The sequence below is a fragment of the Uloborus diversus genome, chromosome 2, assembly GCF_026930045.1.
Source record: "Uloborus diversus isolate 005 chromosome 2, Udiv.v.3.1, whole genome shotgun sequence".
NCBI lineage: Eukaryota > Metazoa > Arthropoda > Arachnida > Araneae > Uloboridae > Uloborus > Uloborus diversus.
The window spans coordinates 36,538,528-36,560,811 of NC_072732.1; the positions used below are offsets into that span (position 1 = coordinate 36,538,528).

The window sequence follows — 22,284 nt, forward strand, 5'->3', positions numbered from 1 at the left end:
CCAATTTATAAAAATTAAGTAATGGAAGAAAACTAGCAGCAAAGTCATATCGTCGTCTCAGAGTAACAATAAGACATCTAATAGAAGGAATAACATTAGGATATCCTACTGTTGCTCTGAGGTGACGATATTATAGACTCACGAAAATGAAATGTCTTAGGTAAAAAATGGGCTTTTGTTTCAACACTAGGTGTCGCTGTATCGTCGTCTCAGAGCAATAGTAGGGTATCTTAGCGTTATTACTGGTATTAGACACTTTATTGTTGCTCTGAGACGACAATATTAAAAATAGAAAAAATAATTTATCTGACAGCGGATTCCTTTCGCACTCAACATGGGACAAGTACGAAATCAACTGATAAAATCAATTCTCGACACCAAAAAAAGGGGGGGGGAGGGAAAAAAAACTAACTTGTGTTAGCAGCATTACATATACTTATGCTCGCTTCGTATCAAAAAAAGGATCAAATGAATTGTGAGCAATAAAGAAAAGGAAGGAAAAACGTTTTTAACTGAAATTGTACAAAAAATAAACAGATAATATGTTAGCATATGTTAGCATCTATTTCTACGAATGAAAGATTTTGCCCCCATCAAAAGCATGTTAGGATAACATTGGATTCACTTTATTTCCTATTTTGAGTTACAATTGTTGGTCATAACGTGATGAAATTTGTTACTGACTTACTTTAATGCAAATCTAGCAAAATTACAAGGCAGAATCAAGAAAATTTTCTTTATTAGATAGATCCAAGACTTAGATAGACTCAGAAATTCTCTTAAAATGAATTTTTTTTCGACCCTGATTGATGCTGTTCCTCACATATACGTACAATTTAACCATTCTTCTTCATCTTTTAATTATTTACATCTTAAAGTAGAAAAAAAAAGTAGAAACAAAAGAAAGAAGAAAAAAATATAGTTCCAAACATTGCCTTTGAGTGAAATACACCTCCGGATATGTTGCTACCGTGTTCAGAGAGAGAAGCCTCCGGGGAAGCAGGTTCCAACCCATGCTCAGGAAAGATTACAATTGCATATTTTACCAGTGTGTACACCGAGTAAACTCGACCGGTACGTAATCAATAAGTAAACAATAAAACCGGAAGGACGACATTTAGTCTATCAATATTCTGAAGCACAAAACTTTATTTCATGCATAATAGTAAAACAAATGATGAATAATAGAGTAAAACATTAAACAATACCTTGATACTAGCACGATTTTCCTACTGATCATCATTGTACTCTACTAAATTGATCACACAAGTAAAATAGTGAAATGTGGGGCAAAGTAAAATGGTTAAGATCACTGAGTTTTTTCAAAATGAAAAAATCGGAAAATTGTTTTGAAAATTAAAGTACATAAAGATAGATCATTGTATTTTATAATAAAACTTTTGAAACAGTATTTTTTATGTTTGGCAGTGACCCTTCCAAAAGAAATGGTAATTTTTCATTTTTTTTATAAGGCAAAGTGAAAAATAAAATATTTTTCAAATGAAATATTTTCTATTCGAATTTAAAATATATTTTGATCAAAAAAAAAAAAAAAAAAATCAGTAAATAAAAGGTTGAATGAATAAAGGAAAAGATAATGAAACAATAAACGAATAATTAAATGAATAAAAACGTTAATATATAAACAAAAATAAATGAGCGAGTAGAAGAATGAATGATTAAGAAAATAAATGAAAGAATGAATAAATAAGTGAATTACTAAATGAAGGAATGTAAATGAATTAATTAAGAAATGGAAACGTAAGTGATTTATATTAAATGATTGAGTAAGTAAATGAAACACCCCATTTCACTTTGCCCAGTATGTACTTGACTATTTGCACAATTTATTTAAAATACAAATAAGCTTAATATTAACTAAATTAAAACTACATTGAATATTAGGAGGTCTCAATTAATACTTAAAATGTTTATAAGAACTTTATCATTTTATTGCAACAAAAATAATTTTTGATTTACAACAAAATTTTACAATATGAGTGTAATTTTTTTTTAATTGCCTGTTTTACCAAATGCTTTAATCTTCGGCGGTATTTTTTTTCCTGACTGAAATACATACGGTATTACACAGTTAAGATAATACCAGATAGGTGGAGCTAAAAGCAGAGTAAATATTTCAACATTTCACTTTGCCCCATGTTCCTGAACTTTAAAATAACTTAAATTTGACAAATGAAATAAAACTTGCGTATTCAAATTCGTGACTTTAGTGATATTCATAATCAAATTATTAAACAGGCGTAGCAAGAAAACACTAACCTAGACACACTAAATGTGTTTGCGAGAGAACATAAGGGATCAAAGACATTGAAAGTTTTCAATGAGATCCATTTTATTCCCTCTAAAGTCTTTGAATTCGAAGTAAAGGCGACTTCTTGATCAATTCTATAATTTCAACTTACGACTATTATAAATTTTTGTTTCATATTTTGCATAGAACACTTCATACTATGATTTTTGAACCCTATTGGTTATCTTGCTTTACGTTAGTAATAAGAAAAATTACAAAATTTTGAATTTAATCACTCATTTTCGATCATACACATAAACTATACTGCCGTGGGCAGGCAAACGGCAGTATCTGCAGAAATAACTTTTCGAGATATTTGAAGAAATGTGTGCTGTATTCAATACTAACATAGGGAATTAGACGTTTTTTCGCACCTTTTTTTCAGCGGAAACCAAATAAGACAGGCTTGTACAATAAAGCTAACGTACAATTGATGACAAAAACACACAAAAAAAATTAAAAATGAAAAATTTGCATTTACTTCCCCACGGCAGTATACATGCTTTACCACACTTTTTTTCTTCTTTATTTAAAAAAAAAAGAAAAACTATCAGTCGGCAATCCAGAATTTGTTTACCTTGGAGGTCAGTGGCAATTTAATTTTCCGTAATAAAACTATGCATTAAAATGTAATTTGCTACTTTTAAGTACAGTTGGATTTTTGATCCTATACCATTTCTTTGTAAAAAATAGTGCTTGAAGGAACTGGAGTTCAGTCACCAGGTCTATACTTTATGCTCTGATTCTGACTGTCTCAAAATCTTTTCTTAAAGCTTTTGTGAGTTTCATTCTATTTGAATGAAAAGAAGATTATGATTGACAAAGAGGAAATTAAATATAAATAATTAGGAATCCTATTTAAGCTACAGCAAAGGATTGAATGTTCAAATAATAAGACTAGAAACTCATCTATGTTAAAATAACTGAAAAAAGCTTCACATTAATGGACAGCACCATTAGGTTGTTTTTTATTTTCGCCAAAGTTGTTTTTATTTTCGCCATTTAGAATAGATTTTTTTTTTTTGTGTCCAAAGACGATTAAGAAAGCAGCGGGTTAAGACCACCAGAAATTGGACCTAAATACCCGGAGCGAGGTGTACATTAACTATTTATTTTGTAAGGAAAAGAATAAAATTGTGCTTAAAAAAAGAAAAATAAACTACATCTCTTAAAAAAAAAAAGTTCGAACTAATTCTCGCAAAGGTCAAGAAAAAACTACATTCACCGAATTATTTTGTCTTTTTAGTAAAAAAAAAGTAGAAATTAAAATACAATTTTTATTTTATAAATCAACGCATAAAAATATTAACTCTTAAAAAGTGCAAGGTTTTAAACATTCGAGGTGTTTGTTCACTGCGCGTTTGTTTACTGAGACTCTCCCAACACTATCTAGTTAACCTTGGCCCAAGCGTAGATAGATAAAAGATACGAAAACATAAAGGCATCATAGCAATTGCTGAGACATGAATGGAAAAGAAGAGCTGAGATAAAGAAAACCCTGAACTGATCTGCAAAAGTACATAAAGGATGTAAGATTAAATCGTATAAAATATTTTTAAAAAAGATATTCTTAAATCTAAAGATTATTTCTACAAGCTTGGTTCGCACTAAAATGTATGAAATGAAATAAGTACATAATTTCTTATTACAGCACTCAGAAATTGCGAAATTTTAAATTTAGGTTAATTCTAAAGTAGACAATAAAATTCGAGTAAAAAATTAAGACAAAGAGAAACATAGAAGGTTATAGTAAAAGCTATTCGTATAAGCTGTATAGCGCCTATTTTTTCCCTATTTTTTATTCGACTTTTATTGTCATCTTTAGCATTAACCTAAGTATAACGATATTAAGATCAACTGTAACTTTTGAATGCTGTAATCACGAAATCAAATTTATCAACACACATTTTATTTCATACTTTTTAGCGTGAATCAAGATTATAGAAACAGTCTAAGATTTAAAAAGTATTTTTAAAATTTTAATTTAAGGTTTTTCCGATTTAAAATTACTCTGAAGGGAAATTTTTCCAAATTTAAAACATATTTACCTGTTATATAATTTTATTTATTTTGTTGAACTACTTTGAAAGGGGGGGGGGGCAGAAAAAGGGGGGGGGGGGGCGTTTTCAAAAACATTTTCAAACTGATGAATTGCTTTGAATTGACTTCGAAAACGTGTATTATTGAAAAAGATTCAAATATTCAAAACCTATACTTGTTTAGGTTCAGTCTTGAAATTAGTTAACTTAATTTAAAAAACTTAACTTTATAACTGCTGTAATGCTGTTATTTTTCAATGTTTTTTGGCAACAATTAAAAAGTGAAATTGGCAAGCATTGTGACAGAAAAAGTAACTTAGGAAATAGCCTTTAAGAAATAAATCAGAAAATTAAATAGCAAAACATATTTACATAGAAATAACTAGACTGGCGTGAGGAGGTCAATGGCAGTGTATCTACCAAGAACGAGTTTTAGAGATATTTGAAGAAATGCGTTTATAGTTTCCCATTAACATCAATCAAATATTGAAGTTTGAAAGTTGTAATCAAATGCTTTGTTTTCAGTTAAAGTTAATAAGGATATTCGTGCAATTAAATTGAAGTAAGATTGATGACAAAAATACGAAATAATAAAAAACGAAAACCTTTTTTAATGCCATTTGTCCACACAGAGTAGAATAGAATAATTTCAAAAAGAAAAACGTTGAAAAATATTCGAAAGCTTAAGAAATATTATTATTTAAGACGATGTGAAGTATAAAATTAAATATAAAAAGGATTGTAAAAATGAAATACATTAATTAGACTAGAAAAAATATTGAAAATAGCAAAAATTAAAATTAAAAAACTTAAAAGAAAAATCTACAAATTAAGTTTTTTTTTTTTTTTAATTTTCCTATTCTTTCAACATTTTAAATAGTTTAATATTTTTTCAGTTGAAAAGAACTTAACTAAGAGAATATTAGAAGAGTTTTAAGAAAATGAAACAAAACGTTGAAACATGAAAATCGCTGAACAGCAAAATTAAAGAAAGAGATATTCCAAGAAACAGAATATTCATAGGAATAAAGAAATACTACGGTGGTATCCCGTTACAACGAACTTCAAGAAACCGCAAACTGTATTCGCCGTAATAGGAGTTTTGTTGTAACGGAATTCAAGCAATGCGATAAAAATCCGGGCTAAGCATTTATTTCGTTGAACTGGATATTTACTTATTTTGGCATTCGTCGTAATTGGATTTCAGTGTTACGTTAATCAAGTAGCTTGCTAAACTAAAACAAGAAGCAAGCAAATAATGCCGTTAAAAGAATATTTTGCTTGTCAAAACGAACGAAAAAGCCATAGAAATCATTTCATGAAAATAAACATTACTATCCATTTAATATCTGAACGTTTAATGGGCTCGAGCGAATGGGACTTTTCAATTAATAGAGCTAGTTACATCTGCGAAAGTTAAAAGGGTATTTTCATCTTTGGAACTAACAGTAAATTATAAAAGGAAAACTCTAACAGAAGAATACTTTGAAGAACGAACTTCGATTTATTGCAAACAGTAATTAATGTGCCGCCATTTTCGAAGTGAATTATTGATTTAATATCATTGGACAAGTCAATTATTTTGATTCAGATGTGGCAACTTTTCTGCACGTGAGTAAAAATTATTAGTGCACATAAGGCATATTTTTACTGCATATTTCAGTTACTTTTGGTGCATACAACCCAGGCTTTAATCATAAATAAATTTTTATTTTAGTCATACTCTACGAAAGTAAAAGTTTCTACATTTCCTTATCTATGAATAGAGTTGCATAAATGATCAAAATAAATTATTTCCATGTAGTACACGCTCACATCAGTTTAAAACGTTTGACTTAACGTTATGACGGGGATAATTAATTGTTGGTTTTTCTTTTTCCGAAAATGAAATGACAATTCCGCTCCGTTCCAGGGGTGCCCATCCCCCCCCCCAAGTTCAATGGCGCAAATCCCCCCTCCCCATTTTTCTCAGCCCTCTTTCCCTTTTTTATTGTTAATTTTAAGCTCTCTTTTTTAATTTATTTATTTAAAAAATATATTTTTTATTTATTTATTTATTTTTAATTATTAATCACTATTATTATTATTTTATTTGAAAAGTTTCGACTTTTAATGACGTACATACACACACAAACTAAATAAATAAATGAAATAAAATATAAATAGAATAAAATTAAATAAAATAAATAATTTAAATTAAAAATAAATCAATAAATAAATTTAAATAAATAAAATTTTAAAAAATATATAAAATCCCCCCCCCCTCAAAAAAACCCGAATATCCGAAGCTTTCTTAACCGTAACCTCGTTTAACCCGACGCCTGTTTACTAAAATTTCATTTCATGTGTTATTATTATTTGTTCGGTAAGGAAATAATGTAACTTCAAGGTCATAAGAGGCAGCCATTTTCAATGCAGGCATTGAATTGTCCGTGCTATCTGCTCCCTCCCCCCCCCAAAAAAAAGTAGTAATGTTAAGAAATTAACCTTGCAATGCTGTCCCCAAATTTGTGGAATCGCAAGAGAAAACTATCCGAATAAAGACATTTTTGGGAGGTTACAGAGACCTATCGTGACCTCCCATTGGAGCGTGCCTACCTATATTACGTCGAGACGTGTCTGTACAAGGAGAAAAATATAGACAGTTAAAGTAGGGTACACCCCAAGTAATTGGCGGCAGGTCACCAGTGATTGGCAGTTCCAACAAAAATGTCCTAAAATAAGATTCATATCCAATCTTTTAAAAGTAAAAGTCTATATATCCACTGAATGTACATTTACTTTAAAGATTATAACTTCAATTCATGTTACTAAATGGTAGCAGAGCATAGGAAAGAGAAACAATTGTGACTTGTGTCAAATTAGCCATTTTTGTTGCAAAAGCTTCTTGTCTGGCTTAAGGGAAGCATACGCATCAATCCATTAGAATCTGACTTAAAATATATTTTAAACTTTCGTTGTCAAACGTTTTGTTTAGTTAAAAGGTGTTACTTTGAGTGGGTAGAAATATATTTTTGTCCCTTTTTGGATTTTTGATATAATGATGGATGCCATTTAGTGGTGCTTCAGTATTGCTAATCTCCAGTAATTGGCACATGGGCCTATAAACACTAATGTGTTGTGCAATATGTCACTAGTTTCATTTCTGATCCTTTTTCAGCAACTATATTGTATGGGTTCTACTATTAATTTGAATCCTACAGAATATACTGTTAAAATTTTAAGAGAATTAATAAAAAAAACAAATATGTTGGGCCATCAGTACGATATTGCCCATAGAGATCGGAGAGATCGGATAAATAGAGAATCGGTTCATTTTTTATGGTCCCTTAGAATCATCGGGTCAATGTTCCTAATGTTCCTTTTTCTGTGGAAACAGCTATAATTCGTAAAATCGAAACTGCATACCGACTAATGAAACAGCAATAATCTCGATATTATTTTTTATTGCAAAACTCCAAATTTAATTTTAATTCTCTAAAATACTTTTTCAACGTCAAGATGTGTGAGCTAACATTAATTTATGTAAAATGACCTATTTTGACGGTTAACAGACCTATGACAGTTAAGAGTAATTATGCTTCTTATGGTGATACAATTTGTATGTAATCTAATAGTGAAAAATAAAGTGATTTTGCAGTTATATTAACATGTGCCAATTACTGGATCACAAGGTGTACACTGGGGTATCAGGTGCCAATTACTGGGGATTTTGGTAACTTTTTATAAAAATATTTTTATAAAAATATCATTTCAAATATTTTTGATTTTAGTGAACTAAATAGATGCACAGATGTGCATTGTTAAATGCAAAAATATTTGCAGGCGAATATTTTTTATCTAAGTAATGAAAACAGAGGTAAGTTTAAAGGGACAAACTCTTAAAGTGCCAATTACTGGGGTCGTTACCCTAAAATTAAAATCTTAGAAATTCTTGACTAATGCATACTACAAGAAAATATTTGACTGCAAAATTAAAACGCATTTTATGTAACGACTGACCAAAGAAAAATTAAACTGGACAGTGAGTTCTGCTTTTAAATCCTTAACCTTCTCCATTTCTTATTTGGATCTCATTTTCAAGAATGGGGCAGATCATCAATCTAATTTCCCTGCTTTTTGAATTGAATGCCCATTGTTTGGACATTCGGCGAAATATGTCAGTCACCATTTTATGAAAAAGGAGGTCGTATAGCCAGCCAGCGGATTAGCGAACTATGAACCCGTCTGCTTACAATATGGCGGATTGAATCAGAGCGTTGCGATGGTTCTGCAATTCTTTCTCGTATGCCCTTTTGTGACTGCAACGAAAACATAAAGTGAAGTTAGGTTTGAACCAGGAAGCTCATTTGAATGTTTGTATGAAGCGAGTTTCTAGACACTTGTTGATTTTTAGAAGGAAAAATGAAAAAAATTAAAAAAGAACAAGCCACAGGGCATTTACCCCAAGCACAGCTTGAAATTGTTTTGTGGATAACAATTTCAACCAAGAAAATAATAATTTGTAAATGTTTTTTTTTTCTTCTTTCTTTTTGTATAATCGTTTCAAAAAATTAGATAAAATTTATTTTAGTTCAATAAATAATGAGGAGTACATTTAAATTGCTTACTAGCTTCACAATAGAATGGAGTCATAATTTATTTAGTTTTACATATTTCAGAGGCATGGTTTATCAGTAGAGTCATAATTATTTTAGATTTACATATTACTATTTCCTTCAATTAAGCCATACAGTAGAATTTTTCTCAATTTATAAGATATATGTTTTGACAAAAAAAAAAAAAAACTTTTTTATTTGTGTAACTACTTGTTTACACAATTTTATTAAAAGTAAACTTTCACAATATGTAACTATTTCGTGCAAACAATATTTGTAAAAAAAGAATTTGAAAATTTTTGTGCATTCTATTTTTATTTCTTTTTTTCCTTTATTATTATTATTATAATTAAAACCTTTATATTTTTGGAAGAAAATGGCGTTTAAGAAACAAATTCTCAGTAATAACTACTGGTGTGCGCGTCGAAATTGGACAGGTTACTTCCCCTCCCTCATACTCACTAATGGACCAATAAGAGTTTTTTTTTTTCTTAACCTCTCTCAGTGATTCGTTTAAATCGAACGCAACTGATAAATACAAACACTGAAAGATTTTGCTCATTTCAAACGATCTCATATACACCAAAGACTAATAGTCGAAACAAATGTTGCTTGTGCCCCCCAATCTACTATTATTAATATCGCTTTTGCATAGAAATCTTGAAGTCAATATCAATAATTTTCGATCTGGTATTGCCCAAGACCATCTCAGCGGCAACATCTTTGTTAGACATTGTTAAATTTCAAAGCATTTACATTACAATATTTCGGTTTTCCATCAAATGAAACCTTCTTCAATATTGCATTGCAAAGTAGATCTACTTCTCATTTAAGATAAAATAGAAGGAAACGGTAAACGTCTAAAAATGCATAATTTATCTGAGCGTTGGTAAATCTTCATAAAAGAGAAAAAAGAAGAAATTAGAAACTTTTTAGTTAATGTAAAATATTCTAGTAATTGTTTATAATTTAAATCATTTTTATGCACTGGAAAAAAAACGAGTTCACTGCAACCGCAAAATATTTTCAGTATACGCAATTTTGTTGTTACCTTAACACTCGAGCTGGGCAATAGTTCGATATAACTAGTAATATTATGCAGGATTCCTTTGCATACTCCACACTTCATCATTTATGACATTCAGTAAAATATTTTATCAACTATCGTTCATCTGCTGTGGTGTCATATTGACGCTCCAAGTACACGTAATGACATGCAGGGGTTGTACATGTACATTTAATCAAAACAAAACTTATAGTTCATGCATTATAATTTAAAATTATTATTCGCTTTGAATATAAATTTTTTAACTCTACAAATTTGATCTGAATAAACCAAAGATCCGGATAAACGGGGCTCGGATAAACGAGGTTCTACCGTACTATGTAACAGAGCGAGATGCAAGTTTATCTATACTCTATAACTATGGTAAACTTATAACATGTAGAAAACAATGATGAGAATTGAACTAGAGAAGTCTATTAGATATTGCTAGAGACGATATCTTACATTACCATTTTTTAAAAATAATTGAAATCAAATTTCAAATTCAATGAAAATTAGAGAGCATACACTATGTTTCGAAAGAAACATAACGTATACTCTCTACGGTATAGTACAACGTCTAGAAGGCATACACCATACAGCACTGGCAAGAGGAAATTGATTACTAAAATAGCTCATATTTCTGGCTTGCTTTCAAAAATTGAAAAATATGAAATTACGATTTTCATTGGAGTTAAAAATAGACAGTTAGTACATAACACGAAATAATTTCCGACTCAAGTAAAATGTACAACTCTTTACTAAAAATTAATGAAAACACGAGGACAAACTAGTAAAAACATATTAGAGCGAGTTTATTTAAAAGTAGGAAGTGAATTTGAAAAAGTGGCAGATTAAAACGTATTTACTTAGGAAATGTTATTAATGATTAAATCTTTTACTATTCAACTTTCGATCTAGATTCTCGGACTAACAATATCCACTGGCCTCATTAGAGGGCAATCACATCTGTGCCGCCACTGAACACAATATCACGTGACATAATCACGGAAGTTTTCCCTCGATCTCCTTTCATTGTGTTCGGTGTTTATTTCTCGAATTCGGATGAAATTTTATCTTTTTTTTTTTTGTTACTCTGAGCAGGAATTTTCTCTCTCTCTCTTTTTTCGTGAAGAAATTGTATATTGTGTACTAAAAAATTTAGTAATTCCTAGCTATGTCTTTAGATCCAAATATTTTTGATTCTTGAGTTTAAAAATTTTGCTCGGTCAAGGATTGTCATAGGAAATTGGGGAGGGGGGGGGGGGAGTTTTCCATTAGGTCCATTTCATGGTAATTTGTCATACTGTAGAATTCGCAACATGGCTTTTTTTTTTAGCCATAACTATTTAATTTATTGTTTGACGAACACATTGTTTTATTTTGAGTTTGTCGCGTTGGTAGGACAAACTAAAAATAAAAATTTGTGCTAATCAAGCAATAAATTAAATAGTTGTGATCTTCATCGGGAGGCGGAAGAGAAAATTCTTTAAACGTAATGTCTTTCTTATTAGATTCATCTCTCCTTTATTTTTAAAAATAGTAATATTTTTTCATGCAGATATATTTTATGTTTATTTTCATCTTCTCTCTCACTCTCTTTTCTGAATCTACCGATCATTTTCAGCTTTATATGCTTATTTTCCATTTTGAACAGACGACATCTGGGTCATATTTAGTTTTGTTAATTAGTTAACATGAAACACACAGAGCTTCTTTGCTTTGAAAGCAACTGCATAAAGGTTTATGCAAGCATGTTGCTATTTAAATGTGCTAAACATTAGCTCCTACACATTAAATTGCGATAAAATCTTGAAAGCAGTTCTTGAATATATTTAAAGTTCTTCTTAACTGTTTTTTTTAAGCATCTCTAACTAAGCATTTGCTATTCAACGCTTTTGTTTTAGAATAAACCACAATTCTTTTCTCCTTTTCAAACTAAATTTCGTCTTCCCTTGTTTGCTTTTCAAAAAATAAATACATATTGAAAAATATGTACGTACTCTGCAAAAATACAATAGAAATCTTCCAATATATTACAATAAAAACCTTTCAATATTTAATAATGTTGGAAAAAATAAAAATGCAAGCATATTTTCACAATATTTCAGTAAAATTATTTGAATAACATGAATTAGTTTTAATATTGTACCGAATATTTTAGTGATATTTATGTAAGCAATATTAATTTCTTAAAGTCAAGTTTTGAGCACTTTTGAAGCGTTACAATCTCAGCATTCACACCAGCTCCCTTTCTCCAAGCGCATAATCCACGTGGACCTTAACAGAGCAACTCAATAGAACATTGACCGACGTGGATTAAAAGTAAACAACATTCACCCATCTATCTCAGATATAAATAAAACACTCCAAAACACCTCCTTAAAAATAAAAAATAAAAGTCTCCACATTTTCCCCCAATCATGCCAGAAAGAGTGAAAAAAAAGTCTTCCAATTCCTCGTCCTCCAGCGAGGAGCGAGAGCCATCCCCACACAGAACTTCGACTTGTCAATACTGGCGTCGACCCCAAAAAACGCGGAACGAGAAATCTACTTGAAAAATAACAGCAGCCTCTTGTTTTTATTTTGCTCTGTGAGCAGGAAATTAGGATCCACGCTCGCGGGTCGTTGACCGTTAGCCGTGTCGTGCTCTGGCGGCTATGGAGGATTGTATGTGGTACAGCGATTATGAGAAAGCGCTTTTTATTTAGACAGAGAGTACGTGAGTTACGCTTGTAATTAGGACCTAATTCTTTTGTGTGCGTATATGCCCACTACTGAATCGGGTGATGCTCTCTCTCTCAGAGGGTCTGAGGAGAGAAGCTTTTGTTTGAGAGTCTGGGGATAGTGGGGCACAGGTGTAACGGACTAACCCATAGACACACTTGCGTTATCCTTCCTTTTTGGATTCTTTAGGAAAAGAAATCGTTAACACTTTTTTGTCCTCTTTGTTTTTCACGGTTCCTTTTTTTTTTTTTTTTTTTTTTTGCCAACAGTAAACACGAGTAATAAGTTTCCTCTTTAACAATTTTCGCATTTCAATGAATTAATGTCTCGAATGAATCACGGAAATTTCCAAATTTTTTCCCTGAGTCAGTTTTTTGTCTTTTTTTTTTTTTTTTTTGCCAAGTATTTTATATTTTTATTACCACTTCTGTTTGAAGTGCGATTTCCTTAGCTGTCAGCAGCCGGACTGTCGATTTATTCCTATGTACACATAATGAAGGATCTCTATTTCTTCCTTTATTTTTATACAATAAATTTAGAAAAAAGGAACAAAATTCAAGCGAACCGTTAAATTAACAAAAGAAGAAACAGTAAATCATTTGAAATAAGAAATTATACAAGGACCACTTTCCTGAAATATGTATTTCAATTTTGCAGCAAAAAATGAAACGTGTCAAAGATAAAACTTAAAACTTAGATCTTAATTTTACATTTGAATAAAATTCGAGAAACTCGATTCAATATTTAAATCTCTTTCACTGAACTTTGATTTTATGCTTGAGCAACATATTATTTGCACTTCTCAAATGGTGAAGTGCAACTTATTACGTTTCTTACGAAAATAAACCTAATTAAACTGACCAGTGCTTTTTTTTAATGTGCAGCCATTTTGGGGAACTTTGAAGAATTCATATTTCTTGGTAGGGGCAGTCATGGCTCGTTGGATCACGGGGCCCGTTGGACCAGTCTTGTCAATTTTAATACTATCAAAACAATTAAAATTTTTTATTTTAATTAATAAACAACAAATAGCACCTATAGTTACATAAATTGTATGATGAAATCACATGGTGCAGTTATTTTGAACAAATTTTATTTCAGAAACAAATTTTGCTGTTGTTTTGGCAGTGCTGAGTAACTATCATAAGTTTGCAAGTCAAAAAAAAAAAAAAAAAAAACTTTTAGAAGAACTTGAAAAGTAATATTCTAGTCATAGCAATAGTGAAGTTGATGAGACAAGAGCTGTGCTGTTTCATGGTTCTGGCATAAAAATCGCAAAAGTAGAAATTGATTAATTTAATATTTGGTTTATTTTAATATGTTATATTAATCTTTCAACTTTATGTTTTTTTAAGCACTAATAAACATAAGTTAGTTACAATATTTGATAACATTTATCATTAAAATTGTAACAGAGGAGTAAAGAGCAATGTGCCCCGGACCTGGGCACGTCCCAAAATTCTGTTAAAAAATTAATACAAAAAGTTAATTAGTTGAACATTTTCAAAAGAAAAAAAAATCTGGGATGAAGAAAAACATTTAATGAAACTCATGACAGAAAATAAAACTGCTCATTTAGTTTTTTGATGAAATAAAAAGGGATAAGTAGAATAGCGGACCAACATGCTCCGACTTCCCCTATATTGGATTTAAAAAAAAAAGCTGCCGTTGGTTAGCAAGATTAAAATATCAATTATCTATTTCTGATTTTACAACATAAGTTGTCTACACTAAACACAGTTCATTATTCCAACATTTCTGAAGTTATTTTTTGTTTGGAAGCTATTTTTGAAGTTCTTGAATGTGATCTTCACGCATTGTAAGATTTGATGCAGTATCAAAAAATATGGATATCTTGTGACAGTTTGAAATAAAAATGGGGATTTTAAAAACATTTAAAAATTTTATTTCTTTGGTTCATAGCTGCTACTTAATATTTTATTTGACATAAGGTTTAACATGACTCAAATTTCAAGACTTTATTTGACATGACTAAAAATTACCTAGCTAGGAAAACTTTGAACTGGGTTAATAATGCATTTTAAACGGTTTTATAATAATTATTTCTAAAGTTTTGCTAATCATACACTACTTTAAGAGTTTCTCGCCAGTTTTATGCGAACAGATGCAGTAATACTATTGAAATATGAAGGTGGGACAGTAGAAAACAGAAACTATGGATAAAAATAACCGTGAATGACTGTACCAAAAGGATTTTGTTCTTATTCACGTTTGTCTCTGAAAATAGTTCAAGTAATAAATGGAAGCAATCCTAGAGAGTTACTTCTTTGTTTTGATGCATTTTTGCTGTATTCGAAGTAACCATTAATTTTTAGCAACCTTATTCCTACTAACATATTTTCTCATTGCAACAAAACTTGATAATTTTTTTCCACAAAAAAAAATTTTTTTAAATCATTTTTTGAACTTAAAAATGCAGTTAAAAGTTCTTTAACCAACCTCACGTTTTTTGTGCATAAACAGTTTAGCTCAAATTCAAAACAATCTTTGGGAGTTGCTTCTTTGTCTTACAGCATTAGTATCGAAGTAGCCATTAATTTTAATCATCTCAGTCTGAGCAATGATTTTTTTTACTGCAGAAAAGCTTGGAAATGTTTCTCGACAAAAAAATAGTTTTAAATCAGCTTTTTAAACTGTTCTTGTTCGACCGAAAAATATCTGGGCCGTTGACCTGCAGGTTAACCCTGCAATGTGAACCAGAACATTAACGCACACTATTTTTTCTTTTGCTTTAAATGATTTCTTCTCCTCATTTCCAGTTCTAAGTAAGGAAAGAGAGAGAGGGAGAGAGAAAAGAAAATGCTACTCCCACTAAGTGTATTCCACATCACTTGTCGGGTTAATCACTCATCCCCTCACTCAGTAAACACCAAAAAGTTTTTTTTCTTTGAAGTATCTATCTCGTTTTTAGTTATTGACATCAAAATTTATTTTTACTTCATACGAAGAATTCTTATGTATACAATGTATACGAATACAAATATAAACATATATGCAGTTTTGCATGAGTTATTATCTTTACTAATAATAAAGCTGAAAGCTCTCTGTCTGTCAGGATCTCTGTCCGGATCTCTGCCTGTCTGTCAGGATCTCTGTGGCGCGCATAGCACCTAGACCGTTCGGACAATTTTCATGAAATTTGGCACAAAGTTGGCCAAAGGTGTGCGCCTCGAAGCGATTTTTCGAAAATTCGATGTGGTTCTTTTTCTATTCCAATTTTAAGAACAAAATTATCATGAGATGGACGAGTAAATTACGAAATTATCATAACGTGGAACCGTAACATGGGCACAAGCCAATTGGCGAGATACGAAATTATCATAACGTAGAACCATAACATGGGTACAAGCCAATTGGCGAGAAAATTCACCATACATTATTTGTAAATATACAGGCGAACCAAAAGACCTTTTAATTACGAGCAAAGCCGTGCAGGTACCACTAGTTATCAATAAATGTAATTTAATGACATCAAAAATTAAATTAAAATCTTGCAAAGGACAGAAAGTACTAATTCAAAATAAGGCTCCTCAGAAAGAAAATAAATAAACTGAACTGTTGTTATGTAAAATTGGCATTTTTCTTTTCCCACAGAAAAAAAGCATGCTTCTTAAGCTTCCCTAGAGATAATAGCAATAATTTCTTAGAATTGAAAATGCAAGATAATGTATTAAGTTGAAGTTTCAGTAAGTATAATTTTATTTCCATATATTTTTCCTTAATGGTCTTCTTTTATAAAACTAAATGACGAGTATTTTTATTCTTACATTGTATTTTGAACATCTTTACGAGGAAACATTAAAAAAAAAAATAAATAAACAGATTTGTAAATAATTGGAGTTTCAAGATACTTTATTCCACAAATTTTTAATACTCATTGCAAAATAAGTGCAGAGAGATGTAAATCGCAGCAAAATATATTGTTAAGGAACTCATTTAAAAGAACTTAAAAACGCAGGACAAATTTTTACTTAAACATATGTTATTTTTCTTATCTTCATTGCTCTTCAACATTTAAAACTAATCGTGGTCTAGCTCTTTAGAAATCGTACAAAAATCTCAAGAGCTTTGCTTTATCAGACTTTCTTGAATGTTTGGAAAATGTAAAAGTCAAAATAACAATGTTCAATAGCACAAATTTGCAGAGAACTGTAACACGTGTTTCGTAGTTTCAAGGAACCACCTTTTCAATGCAAAAAAGAGTAAGCTTTTGGATGTAAAGATATCAAAAGGGGTTACTACATTAAAATCAAAAGGGGTTACTTGAAACTTCGAAACACGTATATTTAGTTCTCTGGAAAAAGAATTTGTGGTTGAACTTTGTTATTATTATTATTTTTTAATTTCTGCACAAAGGTTTTTTAGTTGGAAAACTTATTTGTTAGTTCAAGGAACAAATTGGAAAAATAAAGTTATGATTCATGGAATTTTGGCATGTATATTCTTTTATGTCCTCTTCAAAATCGTTGTTGAGGATTTGTTCAAAATAACTGATAAATTATTTTATTAAATTAAATACAACAGCTTACACCTAATGTTCAATATCATTTTTAGATACAAATCTTAAAATTATTTTATTAAGTTAAAGACAGCAGCTTACACTAATGTTCAACATCATTTTTAGATATAAATCTTAATTCCTCTAATTTTAAAGCGAAGTAAAGGTTCCGTAAGAATCTTCAGGAATTCATATTCTATTTGTTTTTAGTGCATATCTCCGAAAAAGGAAATTCTATGACCAATTTTTTTTTCTCACAAAAAACGAAACGATGATACCTTATAGCTCGAAAAATTTACAACAAGATCTTCGAAATTAGTAGTCATTTAAAGTAACTTTGTACTACGTGAATTAATTTTGAATCTGATAGCTAGGTTATAGTATTAATTTTCTATTTGTTTCATTTTGCAATGCACTGAACACAACAAATTGTTCTAGTACAACCCAATTATGAAGTTACTTTTTGGAAGTTAATCTTGAATGTTGATTTGGAAGTTACTAAAATCTATCATCCTACATTATTATATCCTACGTGACATAATAAATTATAAAATTATGATGGCGTTAAAACTGGGAAGATTTTAAACATTTAGAAATATTTCGTCTGGTACAAAGCTGACCTACTTTAAACTTAACTTGTTTCTCATCTCATTTCTGGCATGGTTCTAAGTTTTCCTACACGACAGAGCAAGTTTGAAACAGGTTAATAATCCATTTTGAACGGTTTTTATAAATATTATTCCTTAATTTCTGGTGAAGCATACAGTAGTTTCAACGTTTTTCCTGGGTTTGATGCCAATTTTTTCAATTAACATTATTAAAATACGAGTGGGGGAGCTAAAAGAAGAAACAAAATTTGCAGATGATTTCGTACACCTGTTTCTGGGTTACAAGAAACCCTTTTTTTCGTGCATAGGAAAAAGATACCAAAGAGCCTCGAAACACAAATATGCAACCATTTGCTAATTTTTGTTTTGATTAACGTTACTTTTATCATTTTCAACACATAAGTATTAGTTTAATTCTCAACTTTACTCAAGTTTTGGAAAGTAAACAACAGTGAGAACTCTAGTCAAACGGAACAAAATGTACAAGGGAAACTGCCTTATTAAGCAGTACATATCAATCTTAAGCATTGTTCGATGTAATATTTTCAACAGTCATACGCAATTTTAACACCCTGTGTTTAAAGCATATACATGAGATATATTAAATAATATTATTCAATCTTTCTTTCACTGGCATTATCAAATAATATATAACTTTCTCTTATGTGCATCCATATAATCATGGTTTTTTTCAAGGCATGAAAGTACTCCTGGACATTTTTTCGAGAAATGAAATATATTTTGTGGAAGAGTGAAACATACGGTCGGGAAAGACCGTAATGGTAATCGAATTCCAAAAAAAAAAAAAAAAAAATATATTTTTCTAAAAATAAGTGGGAAGGGAAAGAAGAGGTGCTTATACTATTTTGGTTTTCCACACTTAAAATGTTTAACTTTTTTTTAATTAAAAAAATAATGAAACATTCAAATATAACATTTTTAAAATTCTAACAGCTTCTTCTCTCCTTATTTTCTACGATGCTAAATTTTATTTGAAATACAATTCTTGTAAATACCGTTGACAAAAATTTATTTCTCATTCTCAATGCGTAAAATCTGACTGTGAGGGAGTCAAAAATATCTTGTAAATGAATTAAAATCTCAAGCTATCTGAAGATTGATTTCTGTTCTCTCTGCTTTTTCACGTTAGGAATATTTTTTCAGAACTGAGACTACGGATAAAATCTTAGCGGGGAAAATGTTCACTCATGGTACGCAGGGTCGGCTCCAAGGGATGGCGATACTTGCCTCCAAAAATGGCTGCAAATTTTGTTATTTCAAAACTGAAACAAAGGCAAATAACGCCTCTGGGGAATGCCGAGAGTCTCACAGAACGCCTCCGTGACTACTTCAGCTTCGGTTCGTCAAGAAAAGTTTGACAATTTCCAAGAAGAATGAGCAATTAGTTAAGAAAATGTTTCTTTCCTCTTAATCTGTGCATTCTTTTTTGTATTCATAATGGTGTCTTATATAGAGTTAAAATGAAATGGTTTTTATATTTATTCAAGTGCAATTATTATATTAATATCCATACTATTAAAATCTCTTCGCGTCCGTCTGTCTGTCTGTCTGTCCATCTGAAGATAGATCCTCTCGAGAATCGCAGCGAGTCGAGAGTCGAACGAGATACCGATCAATTCGAAATTTTCCAAGGAAAACAATAGGACCAATCTCGTAATTGTACGACTTGAATTAGCGGAGATATTAATTAAGACGTTAATTAACATTGTGTTATTCAGGAATTTTTATTTCTTTCCTGTTGCCATTTTGCATATGAGTGAGCAAGTAATACAATTCTAATAATTGATTTAAAAGGGTTTTTTTTTTTTTTTTTTGCTGCTCTCCAAATCTTAAAACAACGTTTCCATCTAGAATTTTATTTTAAATTAGTTTACTTTCTCTTTTATTCTGATATATAAACCCTAAAACTACTCTTTAAAGCATCTTTTTCGTTTAGAAGTGTATTGTAAAAAAATTAGCTTCGTTTCTCTTTTATTCTGTAACGACCAGTGGTTTTTGTAACTGAATAGGGTCATTTTACATGCATTTGTGTTTCATATGTAAGAAAATGTATTCTCGAAAAACCTAACGAAAAGACAGTGAAGGAGTTTCTTAAAATAATTACATTTTTATAACATTTTGCCTATTTTTTACAAGTAAGCAAAATTCAATTTTGAACATCATTTAGCTCAATGGAAGAATGTTACATCGATAATAACTCTAAATAAGCTTGCATAAATTGTCATTAGAGCTCTGTTATGCCAAGCTCGGCTGTGCATGAGGTAGCTCAATTATTTCCAAGATTATAGAGTGATTTTAATAAACACTAGGGTTGATGACATAAAATTTTACGTACTGATTTTTTACATATTAATATGAGCACCTTCAAGGGAAAACAAACAGTAATGGGCGTTTTCCCCTCACTGCTCTTCTGCAGATAAATAGTTACTACATTTCTGTAAAGAGAAAAATTACAAGGTGGCGTGGAAAAGTTTTAAAGATTGTATAATATGATCAATGATTATTCAAATTGAATCATCCCAATTATGGTAGTACATATATTAACATCGTTATTTATTGCTGAAATATTGTACAGATGATTCAGTTCTGAATAAGTTTCAAAAAAGTATAGTGCTGGCGCATGTGCCTATCAAGCATGGCAACCAAATAGCGTCTACAAACATAATGTGCTTTTAGAAATATAAAATGATTATCCACGTTAAAAGGATATTGCTGCTGCTTTGAGATAGAGTTAAAGAAGCAAGTATTTATAAAATAATGTTTTCAAAAAGTGTGTGTGTGTGAGTTTTTTTACGCGCGTATTTGTTTATAAATGTGTCTGCGTACTGCCTAAAATATCGTCGCCTCAAAGCAAGAGTAAGACATCTAATCCGAGGAATAACACTAAGATATCCCACTGTTGCTCTGAGGCGACGATATGCGATCTGAATAAGAGCAATCTTTATTATTATACATAAAAAAATATAACAGTTAAGCAGGTTTAATTTTAGAAAATAGGGACCATTAAAGTTGTTAACATACATATTCTTAGTAAAATAGTTATGGTTACGAAATATAATTAATAAAATAATTATAAATGAACATTAGCTTGGAAGAAGAAGCTTAAGAGGCAACTCTTTTTTTAGAACGTGTAAATATCTTTTAAGAAAATTTAAAAATAACTTACCAAACTTTAGTTATGTCCAATTTATCCAAAATAGTGTGAACACATTGCAGAACAATTTTTCAAACACAAGTGACATTTAGAATTAATTCAAAAATATTTGAATAAGTTAATTATTAAAAGGTGTTTCCTTCAATGTGGCATTAATTTATGATGCATGAATTAATTTTACCGCAAATCAATTTTTCTGAAAACCAGACATGATAATGACATTCAAGTTTGATTGAGAAAAAATATCACTAAAGACTATTTACTCACTTTGACAAATAAAATGTTCCACTAAATATGCCAAGTCGCAATCAGTTAGTCACTCAATGAAATTTAATTGCAGGGGAAAACTTCAGAGCAGACGATAATCCTGATTTAATAACGAAAACACGAGAGCAGGAAAAATGAAGACAAGCAGACGATAATGGTCACATAAATTCGGATCCACTTTCGGAGCTCTGGAGAGAGAGCCTCTGGAGAGTGCAACCGCTCGCAGAACGATACCAAGTCAGAGTGTTCCCGCCGATGCTGCTTCAGGCGTACAAATGGCCAAAATTAAACGGGGAAACCGCGACGAATGTGATTCGGAGAGCAGTGCACCTTGCGGAAAGGGGAAAAAGAAATGGAAGGCGGCATAACGGGGAAGAGATCTTCGGAACGAAAATAAACCTGGGTGTAGTGCACAAAATCGTTGATTCTAATCAATATATTGCAAGTGTATTAACAGGTTTTATTTATGGATGTGGTGACTCGAACGCTGCTGACCTCACGTAACCCGGTTAGAGTGAGAACATATATACGCGCTGCGCTTTCTTTTATGCTGTCGTCGCTATTTATTTTGACATGCGAGGTCTAGTTTTGACGCAGAAAGGCATTACGAAGAAAAAATGCTGTTGTTTTAAGAATGCTTTGGAGCCAATGGGGACGTGTAGAAACAAATAAGAGCGAAACTTAATCAAAAGTCAATTTTAAAAGTAGTTGAGGAATATAAAGAATTCTTGTAGCTCTTTATAGTACATTACATAGCAAAAATAGGTTTCAATAAATATTAATGGAAAAAATGTTTAATCAATCAGTTCAGAACACTCGAGTATTCCCAACATGAATAAATCCACCGGAATGCAATTCAGTGAAGAAACTGGATTCTGTGCTTGATCAATGATTCGAATATTTGTGGCGAAAGAGTTTAGTTAATAAATGTAGAGCCAGTTAGTTAGTAAACGAGAATAATGTTACGAATCACGAAGAAAACATTAGGTTTGAAA

General features: G+C 30.8%; 1 protein-coding gene across 1 annotated transcript in view; it reads right to left on the reverse strand.

Annotated features, from left to right (window-relative positions):
* Positions 1–21,387, reverse strand: part of LOC129217820 (ecdysone-induced protein 78C-like) — a 73,556-nt gene extending 52,169 nt beyond the window's left edge. Inside the window, exon 1 of the mRNA XM_054852159.1 lies at positions 21,290–21,387. The gene's annotated coding sequence lies outside the window, so the exon portion shown is untranslated. The remainder of the gene's footprint in view (positions 1–21,289) is intronic.
* Positions 21,388–22,284: the final 897 nt, after the last annotated feature.